General features: G+C 51.5%; 1 long non-coding RNA gene across 2 annotated transcripts; it reads left to right on the forward strand.

The window, feature by feature from the left end:
* The first annotated feature begins 2753 nt into the window (after window positions 1–2753).
* LOC144310397 (uncharacterized) lies at window positions 2754–9870 on the forward strand. Of its 2 annotated transcripts, XR_013376103.1 has the most exons (6): window positions 2754–3024; window positions 3294–3429; window positions 3596–3982; window positions 5247–5473; window positions 5986–6057; window positions 8879–9870. It is a non-coding gene; the product is annotated as an uncharacterized LOC144310397 (long non-coding RNA). The 2 variants fall into 2 exon arrangements; XR_013376102.1 differs by having other exon boundaries at window positions 2755–3429.
* Window positions 9871–11752: the final 1882 nt, after the last annotated feature.

Here is an 11752-nt window from a genome sequence, read left to right on the forward strand (position 1 = left end):
ACCTCCTCTGAGATCTGCAGAGATTTCAGACTCCTGGGGTGGGGGGAGGAGGTTGATGCACAAACCCAAAAGATGTGCATAAGGTCAAGATCAAGGTCACGACTGCAGGAATGTGCAAGCAAGAAGGGCTATCCCAGTGTCACTTCAGAGTACTTTATTTAATCCTTTGGTTTCTATCCCTGACTTTCTCCACTCTCCCTGTGTGTGTTTTGTTTTTATTTTTATTTTTTTTTAACAATTATTTTGGGGATATAATTCACAAGTCATACAAGTCACCCATTTAAAATGTACAATTCAATTGTTTTTAGTATAAGCAGATACATGAAACTATCACCTCTGTCAATGTGAGATTTTTTTTTTTGACACTTTAAAAGGAAACTTTAGCTATCACCCTGCCTAACCTCCTATGCCCTGCCCCCAGTTCTAAGTAACCACTGGTCTACTTTATGTTTCTAGATTTCTCTATTCTGGATATTCCCTTGTGGTTTTGATGAGCAAGCAGGCCTCTTTCTCTCCCACCCTGGAAGTGAGACCATTACAGGGGCTCCTGGCACCTCTTGCCCTGTCTCTGAGTGAGTTCAGTCCAGAACATGAGAGTTGCAGGCTGCCATCATACTCTGTAGCCTGCAATGAGATAGGCTTCTCCAAAGTTAGAGTCTAAAGAGTCGGGGTCCACCAAAGTGGATTGCACCCCCCAATCCACACACATGTGTGCACACAAGGAATTAGATCAGGGCGATGAGCAATTATAGTTCAGACAGGTCTGACCACCCTCCCACAGCTGGGGGATTGTAAAATGGTGCAGCTGCTATGGAATACAGCTTCCCAGTTCCTCAAAGCGTTAAACATCTAGTCACCCCTATGATAACCCAGCAATTCCACTTCGAGGTAAATACTGAAGAGAATTGAAACCGTATGTCTGTGCAAAAGCTTGCACACAAATATTCGTCGAAGCATCATTCATGGTAGTTGAAAACTTAGAAAAACCCAAATGTCCATCAACAAGGGAATAGATAAACAATACGTGGCACATCCATAGAACAGAATACCACTTGGCAATAGGAAGGAATGAAGTGTGGATACGTGAGAGAACTTTGAAAATACTGTGTTGGGACGCCTGGGTGGCTCAGTGGTTAAGCATCTGCCTTTGGCTCAGGGCACAATCCTGGAGTCCTGGCATCGAGTCCCATATCGAGCTTCCTGCATGGAGCCTGCTTCTCCCTCTGCCTATGTCCCTGCCTCTCTCTCTCTCTGTGTTTCTCAAGAATAAAATAAATAAAATCTTAAAAAAAAAAAGAAAAGAAAAGAAAAGAAAATACTGTGTCATGTGACCATACCAGACACAGAAATTGATCTGAAATGTCCTGGTCAGGGGAGATGGTGGGGATGGAAAGTAGATCAGTGGTCGCCAGGGGCCAGGGAGAGTGGCAATGGGGAGTGACAGCTCATGGGTATGGGGTGTTTGGGGGAGGGATGGAGAAGTTGTGGAGGTAGATGGTGGCGATGATTGACAGTATTGAGCATCTGCTGTAGACCAGTGAACCACACATTTCAGAATCGTTAAATGGTGAGAGAGGAAGATAGAAACGGAGGGGCCATCTTTCAGCCAGGGAAGTGGGAGCATCTGAGGATTTATATAAGAACCGTGGTAAGAAGCAGGATCTGAAACCTGCTCTAGGCAGCCACCTGTGCTCCCCATGCCGTCAAACTCACTCTTGACCAGGTCACTGAGGACCTTTCTGGGGCCCTGTCTCGCCGATTGGGGCTGGCTCTTCCGTTCACAGACTCCAGACTCCCATATCCATCTGTCTCAAAGCCCTGCTGGGATACCCAGTAGGGAGCCCAGCCCTAACTTCTGCAAAACCACTGTCACCCTCCCATCCAAACCTGCTCCTCCCACAGACTTCCTGACCCCTGTAAACAGCAGCTCCATCCTTCCAGTTGGAGGCAGCAGTGGGTAGAATATAATTTCCTTGTTACCAGAAGGACCAGCATCTGTAGGTCCTGTGATGGTCAGATGTGAACATCGAGGAATTGAAGCTTCCAGGGGAAAGGTAAAGGTCTTGGGTTCAAATCCCAGCCCTTTCTTCCTGATCATACAGCTGTGTTTGGTTACCTAAACCTGCCCAAATCAAGTGTGTCCTCCCTGTGATGGTGGTCATGAAGTCTTCTAGGATGGTTGTTTCAGATGAAATAATGTGGCAAAGCCCCCCGCCATTCCCTGGCCCACCAGAGATGCTCCAAACCGACACTTCCAGGGGCCCTGGGCTGCTGAAGTGACTGACAGTGGGGGTGGTGGGGACAGGCCCAGGGCTCCAGGATCACCTCCCTGAGCTCCACACTCTGCTCCTAGGGTAGCGTGTGCTTTAGGTAGAATCAGAGAGATCACAAGCTGAAGCAGTTTCTCCTCGTGGCTTGATGCAGAGCATCTGGGGAGGGCAGAAGGGTGGGCCAGGAGCTCTCAGAGACAGAGCAGAAGCCTTCGAGTATCACAAATATGCTCAATCTGGCCAAAACCGTGTCTGCAATCAGGCCCACGAGAAGTACTTGTGCAAAAATAACACCTTTGGAGATAAGAGGGTGTTTCTTATCTGGGGGATTTTCTTCTGGGTCTTCACACACCGAGCTCGGTAGCGGCTTTGGAGGGAATTTGGAGAGAGGGCGGTAAAGGTGAAGAGGCTGGAGGGCCTGGCTTGGGGAGCGGGGGAAGGCGGCATGGCCAGTGGCTGTTTTGGGGAGCAGGGGCGCCTGGCAGGTGTTAAAGGCCCAGATGGGAGGAGAGGTTCGGCGAGTCTGGGAGGAGCGCTGCTGTGATGTCACGGAGAGGAGGTGACAGGCTGAGCATGAAGACTGTTTCTGGGCACAAAGCCCGAGTGAGAGAATAATAGCATCCCAGGGGCTCCGACATGTTCCTGGCTTGATGGCTAACATTTTACAAGATCAAAGTCTTAGGAAGTGCTCTGCAGGGAGCGGCCGCCTCCCCACGCCTGAGCTCCAGCTCCCAGCCCGTCTCGGATCTCCGGGGTTTGTCTGGGAACATGCAGCCCGGGCTCCTGGGGCTGTGGACGGGCGGCCCGTTGACCCGGCTCAGAGGACAGCTCAAAGCCGGGCGGGCGGGTGGCATGGGCTGGTGGAGCCCGGGGCGGCTGACAGGCCGAGGCAGGGGGTGCTCCCCGAAGACCCGGTAATGACCACTGGGCTTCCGGCCTCTGGTCCCAGCTGAGCAGACATTTGCTGGTTCTTTCCAGCCCAGTGTCCTCGACTTCTCTGATTTCTTGCCCTTGGGGTCACAGAGCCTCATCCTTTCTGGCTGATGATGAAGTGCCCTGCCCGTTGCTGCCTCGATCTACTCCCTCACTGCTACCAGTTGAAGCAGAAACATTTGGATCATCTTCTCTGTTTGCTAGGGAGGAAAGTGAGACACTTCAGGTGTGTGTGTGTGTGTGTGACGCGGGGACCTGGTGGGATGGCCATGCGCCTGTGACATGTGCTGGCACAGCACTGTGGGGGCTTGAATATGCCCAGGAACTGCTGAAGGAATGGACAAGGTGCAGACTTTTATGGAGCAGGGCCTGAGTTGTCGTGTTTCCCACAGGCTTCTAGGTGACCTGACGTGGCTGGTCCGTGGGCCACACTGAGCAGCGAGGCTGTGGACTCTGTGCCCTCCCTTCAAAGCCAGCTCCCGGCAAGGCCACTCTGCTGCCTCTCATGGTTGCTACCTGATGCTGCCAGGCATATGAAACTGGAGGATCAAACAGAGGACACTCCTTTCATCTCTTGGATCGGGAGCTCCAGAGGTGGTCGGTCTACAACCAGCTGTTCTGGATCCTTTTTGTGCATCCAAATTAGGTGGAGTGGGAGGCAGAAATTTTCAAAGATGCTCAGACTGCACTCCCTAGAGATTCTACTTCCAGTTGACCTAGGATGGGGTCTAGGCCATCTCATTTTCAGAAGGTCCCACGGGATTGTTGAGCACCAAAGGGTGAGAACCATGGCTCTTGGCGTTAAGTTTGATACTTATCATTCATGCATTCACTTGTTTGCTCCTTCCTGCAGTCATTTATATAGGTTGCTAACATTTTACAAGACTGAAGTCCTGGGATCTGCTCTGTTGGGAGTGACTACCTGCTCCCCAGGATTTATGGAGCCACTACTAGATACCAAGCACTGGTTTAGGCCCTGTGGACACACTGTGAACAACAGGAGCCCCTGAACAGAAAGCGAGAGGACCATTGAGAAGGAAAGGCAGAAAGGGGAATCGGGGGTGGCCGCTGTTCTTTCCTCTGTGTGCAGGGGCAGGCCTCTCTGGAAAGGTGACCTCTGAGCTGAGACATCCAGCAGAAGTATACTCTAGGCAGGTGAACAGTTTGCAAAAGTCCTGAGGTACAGTGTGCTTGGTGTGTTTGAGAAGCCAGGAGAGGAAAGATACAGAGATACACTTAGAAAACCAAAGTAGAGAACAGTGCGTTAAAACTTGCTAGAGACATATATTTATTTGTTTTATTTTTTTAATTTTTATTTGTTTATGATAGTCACACACACAGAGAGAGAGAGAGGCAGAGACACAGGCAGAAGGAGAAGCAGGCTCCATGCACCGGGAGCCCGATGTGGGACTCGATCCCGGGTCTCTAGGATCGCACCCTGGGCCAAAGGCAGGCGCCAAACCGCTGCACCACCCAGGGATTCCCTCTATTTATTTGTTTTAAAATGAACTCTAGGGGCGCCTGGGTGGCTCAGTCAGTTAAGTGTCTGCCTTCAGCTCAGGTCATGATCGGGTTCTTGGGTCCTGGGATCAAGCCCTGCTTGTTGAGCTCCCTGCTCAGTGGGGAGTCTGCTTCTCCCTCTCCCTCTGACCCTCTCCATCCCTTGTGCTCTTTCTCTCAAATAAATAAATAAAATCTTAAAAAAAATAAAATGAACACTAGAAGCTTACCTCTGGAAGAAATGAGTGGCTGTGGACCGGGGTTGGAGAGAGACTTATTGTATTCCCTTTGTGTACATTTTAAATTCCAAATGCCTGCATTACTTATTCAATTACTTATTCAATTCAATTACAATTCAAAAACAAATAAAATTTAAAAGAAAGAAAAAACTAAGCAGGGGACTAGTGTGCCTGGGGCTAAGGGAGGAGCGGACCCCAGGGAGGGAGGGGTGTGGTCAGGAAGGCCCCCTTAAGGTATTGAGCTTTATCACTACTGTGTGACCTTGGGCCAGCAACTTAACCTCTTTGTGCTTTTGTGTCTCAGGTCCTACCCTCAGGCCTGTGGTGAGGGGTAAGGAGCAGAGTGTGTCAGCAGCGCCTCCCTGCGTGAGACGTGAGACGGGAGCCCCCAGGGGGTCTGAGCTGAGGTGTGACCGTCCTCAGGAGCTTCTGTTGCAACAGGGTCCCTCTGGCCACTGTGTGAAGAGAAGTGGGGGGACGAGCAGGACCCAGAGGTAGGGAGCCGGGTAAGAGGCCCCTGCACTCATCCAGGTGAGAGGCTGATGGCTGGGACGTGCTGGGTATGAAGGCGCTGCCTGTATTTGAAGCAGAGCCAGCCTGAGCTTCTGATGGGTCAGACCAAGGCTGTGAGGGGAAACGAGGACTCCAGGGTTTTCAGAGAATCGATGCTGCTTGTCGGCCTAGATGGGAGATGGGGAAGCCTGCAAGGGGGCAGGTGTGCGGCCCGGAAGGTCGGGATGCCTGCCCCACATCCCCACAGAGATATGAGTGGGAAGCAGGATATCTGGGTCTGGGGTCCAGGGGGAATGTCAGGAGCAGAGATAGACTTTTGGGATTTGTTACCACATAGGTGGCCTGAAAGCCCGATGTGGGGTGAGCTCACACAGGATGACAGGGTGGGTGGAGAAAAGACCTCTCTGGCCCTGAGCCTTCAGGTCTGCTAACCTTAGAGGCTTGGAGAAGGGGAGGAGGAGGAGGAGGAGGAGCAATAAATGAGTCCCAGGAGCATTTATTGAGCATATACTCTGTTCCACGCACTGCAGACTGCCGGGATAGGGGACGAAAGGCCCGGACCCCACACTGGGGAGCTTCCAGGTTGATGACAAACTGACGAAGTGAGTACACTCAGGGCCTAGTTTGGGGGTCTGAGCAATAAAGAGAAGAGTATCCACACCTGACTTGGTATGGAGGGAGGTTTCCTAGAAGTGAAACCCGTGATCCGAGTCTTAAAAAAACAATCAAGTGGGGCAGCCCCAGTGGCACAGGGGTTTAGCACTGCCTGCAGCCCAGGGTGTGACCCTGGAGACCTGGGATCCAGTCTCGCATTGGGCTCCCTGCGTGGAGCCTGCTTCTCCCTCTGCCTGTGTCTCTGCCTCTCTCTCTCTGTGTCTCTATGAATAAATGAATAAAATCTTAAAAAAACAAACAATCAAGTGTTGGAAAGGGAGGAAGAATGTTCCAGAAGAACTCATAAGAGCGGCATGTACTGAGAAGTGCAGATGTTAGCTGGGGTCCTTGTGAGGTCCAGGAGACCCCAGTCAGTGGTGTCCGGAGCCTTATGCCTGCTTTTGATCCCAAGCATTGTGGTCACCATGACGCCCAACAGTGGTCTGGGGCGGGGGTTGGGGGGCAAATCCTGCCTGGTGTCTGTTACTGCCACCTGCGATTTAGGAATGGTTGTCACCAAAAAAAAAAAAAAAAAGAATGGTTGGGGAAGAAAAATAATCAAAGGCAGAATAATGTTTTGTGACATTTGAACATGATACGAAATTCAGATTTCAGTATCCATAAATACAGTGTTGTTCAGACACAGCCTTGTCCATTCCTTCCATATGAACAGGCTGCTGGGGTTCTGTGGGGACAGAGCCCAGAAAAGCGGCAGAGGTCACATGGCCTGCAAATTTAAATTTACACAAAAATGGTGGGGCTTTGTGATCCCGTGTTTCAGAGACACCTAGCAGTGAACAAGACAGGAATTGGGGCTCCAGGCTGGTGGGGCCGGCCTGCTCCAGAAGCTGCCTCTGAGGACAGAGACTGTTTGGAAAGTGATCTCCTGCTTCTAGAATTTCTCCAGCTCCTTTTCCCCCTGGGAGCAGAGTCAGCTGTCATGAGGGAGCAAGTGACCTCCCAGACCAGGCTCTGCCCTGAGAAGCTCCCTCATAAGTCTGCTGGCGGAGGTGACAGGTGACGCGGGCCTTGTGCAGCCTCTGGGAACTTTCCCTCTGGGGTGGTGTTTTTGACGTCATCCATGCTCCAGGCAGGGAAGGAGCACACCATTCTCTCACTGGTAAAATGAAATCTCCACTTACCTAGAATCAGGTTTCATTGTTTTGTTTCACCCTTCAGGAACAAAGTCATTCAAGGGCAGGCATAAAACCTTGTTTTCTGCAGCAGGAATCCTGCTTCAGGTAGCTCCACTGCAGGGACCCAGCCACAGGGCTCCTGGAGTTCACCCCTGAGGGCTGGAGGACCGAGAACTGTCAGGCCTGGGAGCCCCCTGGCTCACCTGACCCCTGACCTCGGAGCTGGCAGGAGGAGCAGGGTGCCCTGAGATGCGGAGATGCGCCTGTGCCTGGTAACTGAGTGGGAAAGTCACTTGCTTTCTGAGTGACCTGGTGGCTGGTGTGAACCTGTCCTGAGAGATGCATCCCATCCTCAGAAGCAGCCTTGACGGTGGCTAAGAGCAGGGACCTGAGCCAGACCACTGGGGTAAAAATGTTGTTTTTTTCTACCACTTAGCACCTCTGTGCTAAGTCATCTATGTGACCTTCGGCAACTTACTCAACCTCTCTGTGCCCCCGCTTCCCCAGCTTCTATAAAATGTGGTAATCCTAGTATCATATAAAGCTGTTAAGATAATTAAATGGGGGGATCCCTGGGTGGCGCAGCGGTTTGGCGCCTGCCTTTGGCCCAGGGCGCGATCCTGGAGACCCGGGATCGAATCCCACATCGGGCTCCTGGTGCATGGAGCCTGCTTCTCTCTCTGCCTGTGTCTCTGCCTCTCTCTCTCTCTGTCTGTGACTTAAATAAATAATAAATAAAATATTTAAAAAAAAAAAAAAAAAAAAAAAAGATAATTAAATGGTTTAGCATTTGTTCTTAGAACAATGCCTGGCACAGAATGTTCTGTAAGCCCTTGTTACATAAACTAAACAAAGGAGGGGACTCTCAGAGGGACTCAGGCTCTCTTGTTCTCTCTCAGGTCCCAGAGCACTTTATCAATGTGCTCTCATAGCGATTAACTGTTTTTAACTTAATGTCATTGGCCCCAGGATGAGTACTGCCTTCAGTATTGTGGCCCACGTATTACCCAGCACAGAGCCTGGCTCCTATGAGGCTCTGGATGAATGTTGGTGGAGAAACAAATGCATGAAACACCACCCCTCTGCCCAAATTATTATTATTATTTTTAAAAGATTTTATTTATTTTTTCATGAGAGACACACAGAGGCAGAAACACAGGCAGAGGGAGAAGTAGGCTCCATGCAGGGAGCCCGATGTGGGACTCGATCTGGGACTTCAGGATCACACCCTGGGCCAAAGGCAGACGCTCAACTGCTGAACCACTCAGGCGTCCCCCCTCTCCCCAAATTAATAGACTATTCTTGAAAAAAGGAGTCCTTGAGAACCAATCTTCCATGCTAATCTCCAAAAAACTTTCAGAGTGGGCCGGGTACTCTTGCTGGGGGCTGCTGGGTCTGACTGGGGACTTGCAGGGTTGCTGAGTAGTACCCGTGACAACATGTGGCAGGTTGGGAAATGCAGATGCCCAAGAAGCCGAGGCAGCTGGCGGGTGAGCAGCTTTCTGGGTGCCATGGTTTCCAGCCAGCCAGGCCCTGTCCTGCTGACCCCCAGAGAGAAGGCAGGACCCGTTGACAATCAGCCAGCGGTGGGTTCCCCCAGTATAGACTTTCCACTTTCTTCATTTCTTCACAGAATCCACTTTTCTTCATGAAGTTCTCGGATGAACCGGGTTATTATAATTCTAGGGGCCAGCTCTGCAGCCAATCCTGGGAAGTTAAACCTGAAAATTGGCTCAGAAGCCCAGCAGCTCCTGGAGGCAGCAAGTGTCCAGAGATGACTTCTGTTCCCTGAGAAGTAAATGGAGGGACTGGCAGGGGAAGGAGAGTGTCCCAGGAGCCTTAACGAATCTCGCCGAGAACTCAGGTCAAGGCATCTATGAACCCCTGGCTCAGGCGCTCTCTGGACAGCGGTTCCCATAGCAGCCCTGAGTCATGCGGCTCGGCCCCACCCTGCTGTTCACACCTTCATTGGCATCCAGAGGAGATGGTCTCTTCTGGAAGCCTCAGAAATAAAGAATGTGCTGGGAGGCTCCTTGTCCCACCTCTGCCAACGTCACCTTCTAAGCTCCTCTCTGCTCACGGAGGCCCAGACACTGAATCAAAGCTCACAGAGCCAGCTGGCAAGAGTCGGGCAGAGGTCTGACATCACTGCCTTGGCCGGTCTGCAAATCAGAACCACCCGGTGAGGGAGGAGGGGGACAGACGATGGATGGCTTCCTCTGACAGCCTTTGGGGTCTCATATTTAAAAACATGTATGTGGCCACTGCAGAAGCATTAGATAGGCTTTGGGTGGTGCCTAAAGGCCTGATCGGGATCATCTGGGCTGGGGGGAGACCTCTGTATGCCCCACTATCAACACTGGGTGCCAGAGGGGCCTCTCTGTGAGCCACTGCTGGCAAGCAAGCCCATCTCTCCTCACCCCTGCAACAGGGGGGTTCAGGGAGGGCACGGCCCCAGAGTCCAATTGCAGCCAAGGCAATAAGAACAGTGGCTGAAATACTAGAAATTGCACTCTTAAGTATGGGACAGAATGGAGCTGATGCATGCCTGGATGAGGGCTGCTGGTGTAAATTAAAACTATCTCTTTGGAAGAAACTTGGAAAGTAAACTCTTTCTCAAAGCGATGTTCCACAGCATTTGGTTCATTCATGACTAGAGGGCTTGCCATGGGCCAAGCCTTGTGTTGGTCAGCAGGGAGCCAGGCACAGACATGGCTTTGAAGGACTACTCCCCCACCCCTCCATGTTGGGGGACAGGAGGAAGCAGGGACAGGTCATTAAAAACAGCTCCCAGGCAGGTGCTGTGACTGAACCACTAGCAGAGTTGTGGGGAGCTGGGGCCTTGTCTTCCAGCTGGAGGAGGGGTGGGGCACTTAGTCAGGGGAGGCTTTCTGGAGGAGGTCATTCCTGAACCGAGTGATAAAGGATGAGTAAGCATTTGGGGGTCGGGCTGGGGGCAATGAAAACATTCTGGGCAGAGGAGACAGGAAGAGCAGGTATGCAAAGGCAGGGGAAAGTGTGTGTGTGTGTGTGCGTGTGTGCGTACGGTGTGGTTGGCATATTAAATGAGAGCTGGATTGTACAAGGATGAAGGGGGCGGGGGCCAAGGGCCTGATCTGGAAGGCCTTGTGCCCCCCTGTGAAGAAGCTGTATTTTATTCCACAAGGGATGGGGAGATGCAGACAGGAGAGTGAAATGGAGTCACCTCTGGCATGCGTATCGTTCAGGATTCTTTGAGCTGGTGTGTCACAGAAACCCAGTGTCAACTACCTTGAGCACAAACGGTGGTTATCAGCTTTCAAAAGTACGGTGGCCTAGGACAGCTCAGGCTTCAGGAAGAACTGAATCCAGGGGCTCAGACCATGTTGGCAGGAAGTCAGCTTTGTCTCCACCTTCCTCTGGGTGGCCTGGTGGGCCAGGTGGACACTGCCTGCGTAGGGATGCTGGCAAGTCCAGGCTCCCGTCCTGCCAACTAAGCAAGCAAGCCATGCAGAGAAGGACGCCTGCCTCAGTGTACATCCTGTGGCCTCTCATCAGCTGGGATGGAGTCATGAAACTCCCTGAACCAATCATGGTGCCTAATTTGCAAAGCTTGGGTTGCTTGCCACCTGCAAGCAGGGAGTGGGGCAGTCTCATGGATTGAGGGGCCAGGAGTAGGATGACTTCCCTAAAATGAGATGCAGGTGCTCTGATCAGGAGAAGGGAATTGGGGTGCCGGGTCATATACAGTCACATACAGGATGGTTCCATTTATTTTATTTTTTATTTTTTATTCATGAGAGACACAGAGAGGTAGAGACACAGGCAGAGGGAGAAGCAGGCTCCCTGTGGGGAGCCTGATATGGGACTCGATCCCAGGACCCCGGGATCACAACTTGAGCCGATGGCAGACGCTCAACCACTGAGCCACCCAGGTGCCCAGGATGGTTCCATTTATAGGAAGTATCCAGAATCAGTGAGTCCATATAGACAGGCTGAAGATTGGTGGATACTAGGGACAGGGAAGAAGGCACAAAGAAACCGAGGGTTTCCTATAGGGGAGATGAAATGTTTGGGAAGTAAATTGAGGTGATGGTTACACAGTGCACAACACTGTGAATAACGCTCTCCCAAATGCTCCTGAGTTCTTCACTTTACGATGGTTAATTTTATGTTAAGTAAATCTCACCTTAATAAAAGAAAAACACAGCCGGTGTCCACCCCCAGGCATCCTGGGATGCTTCTTCAGTCCACAGGGCCTGCTCCCGGGGAGACTCCTTTTTTTCCTGTTTTCTCCCTTTTTGAACCTCAGAGGTTTTGGGGCCTGCAGTGGATTGAAAGCCGGCGGCAATTCTAGGCACGGTCGCCCGCAGGGCCACTGCCCACTGCAGGGGCCGTGGGAACTGAGTGGTTGGTCCAGAAGCTGAGCTCATGTACTTTCATGAGACCTGGTAAAGCAAGCTCCAGTGAGATGCCAAGGACGTCTTGTTCACCAGCTGTACCTGTTTTCCTCGCGGCTCTGGGCTCT

The sequence above is a fragment of the Canis aureus genome, chromosome 3 (assembly GCF_053574225.1).
Source record: "Canis aureus isolate CA01 chromosome 3, VMU_Caureus_v.1.0, whole genome shotgun sequence".
NCBI lineage: Eukaryota > Metazoa > Chordata > Mammalia > Carnivora > Canidae > Canis > Canis aureus.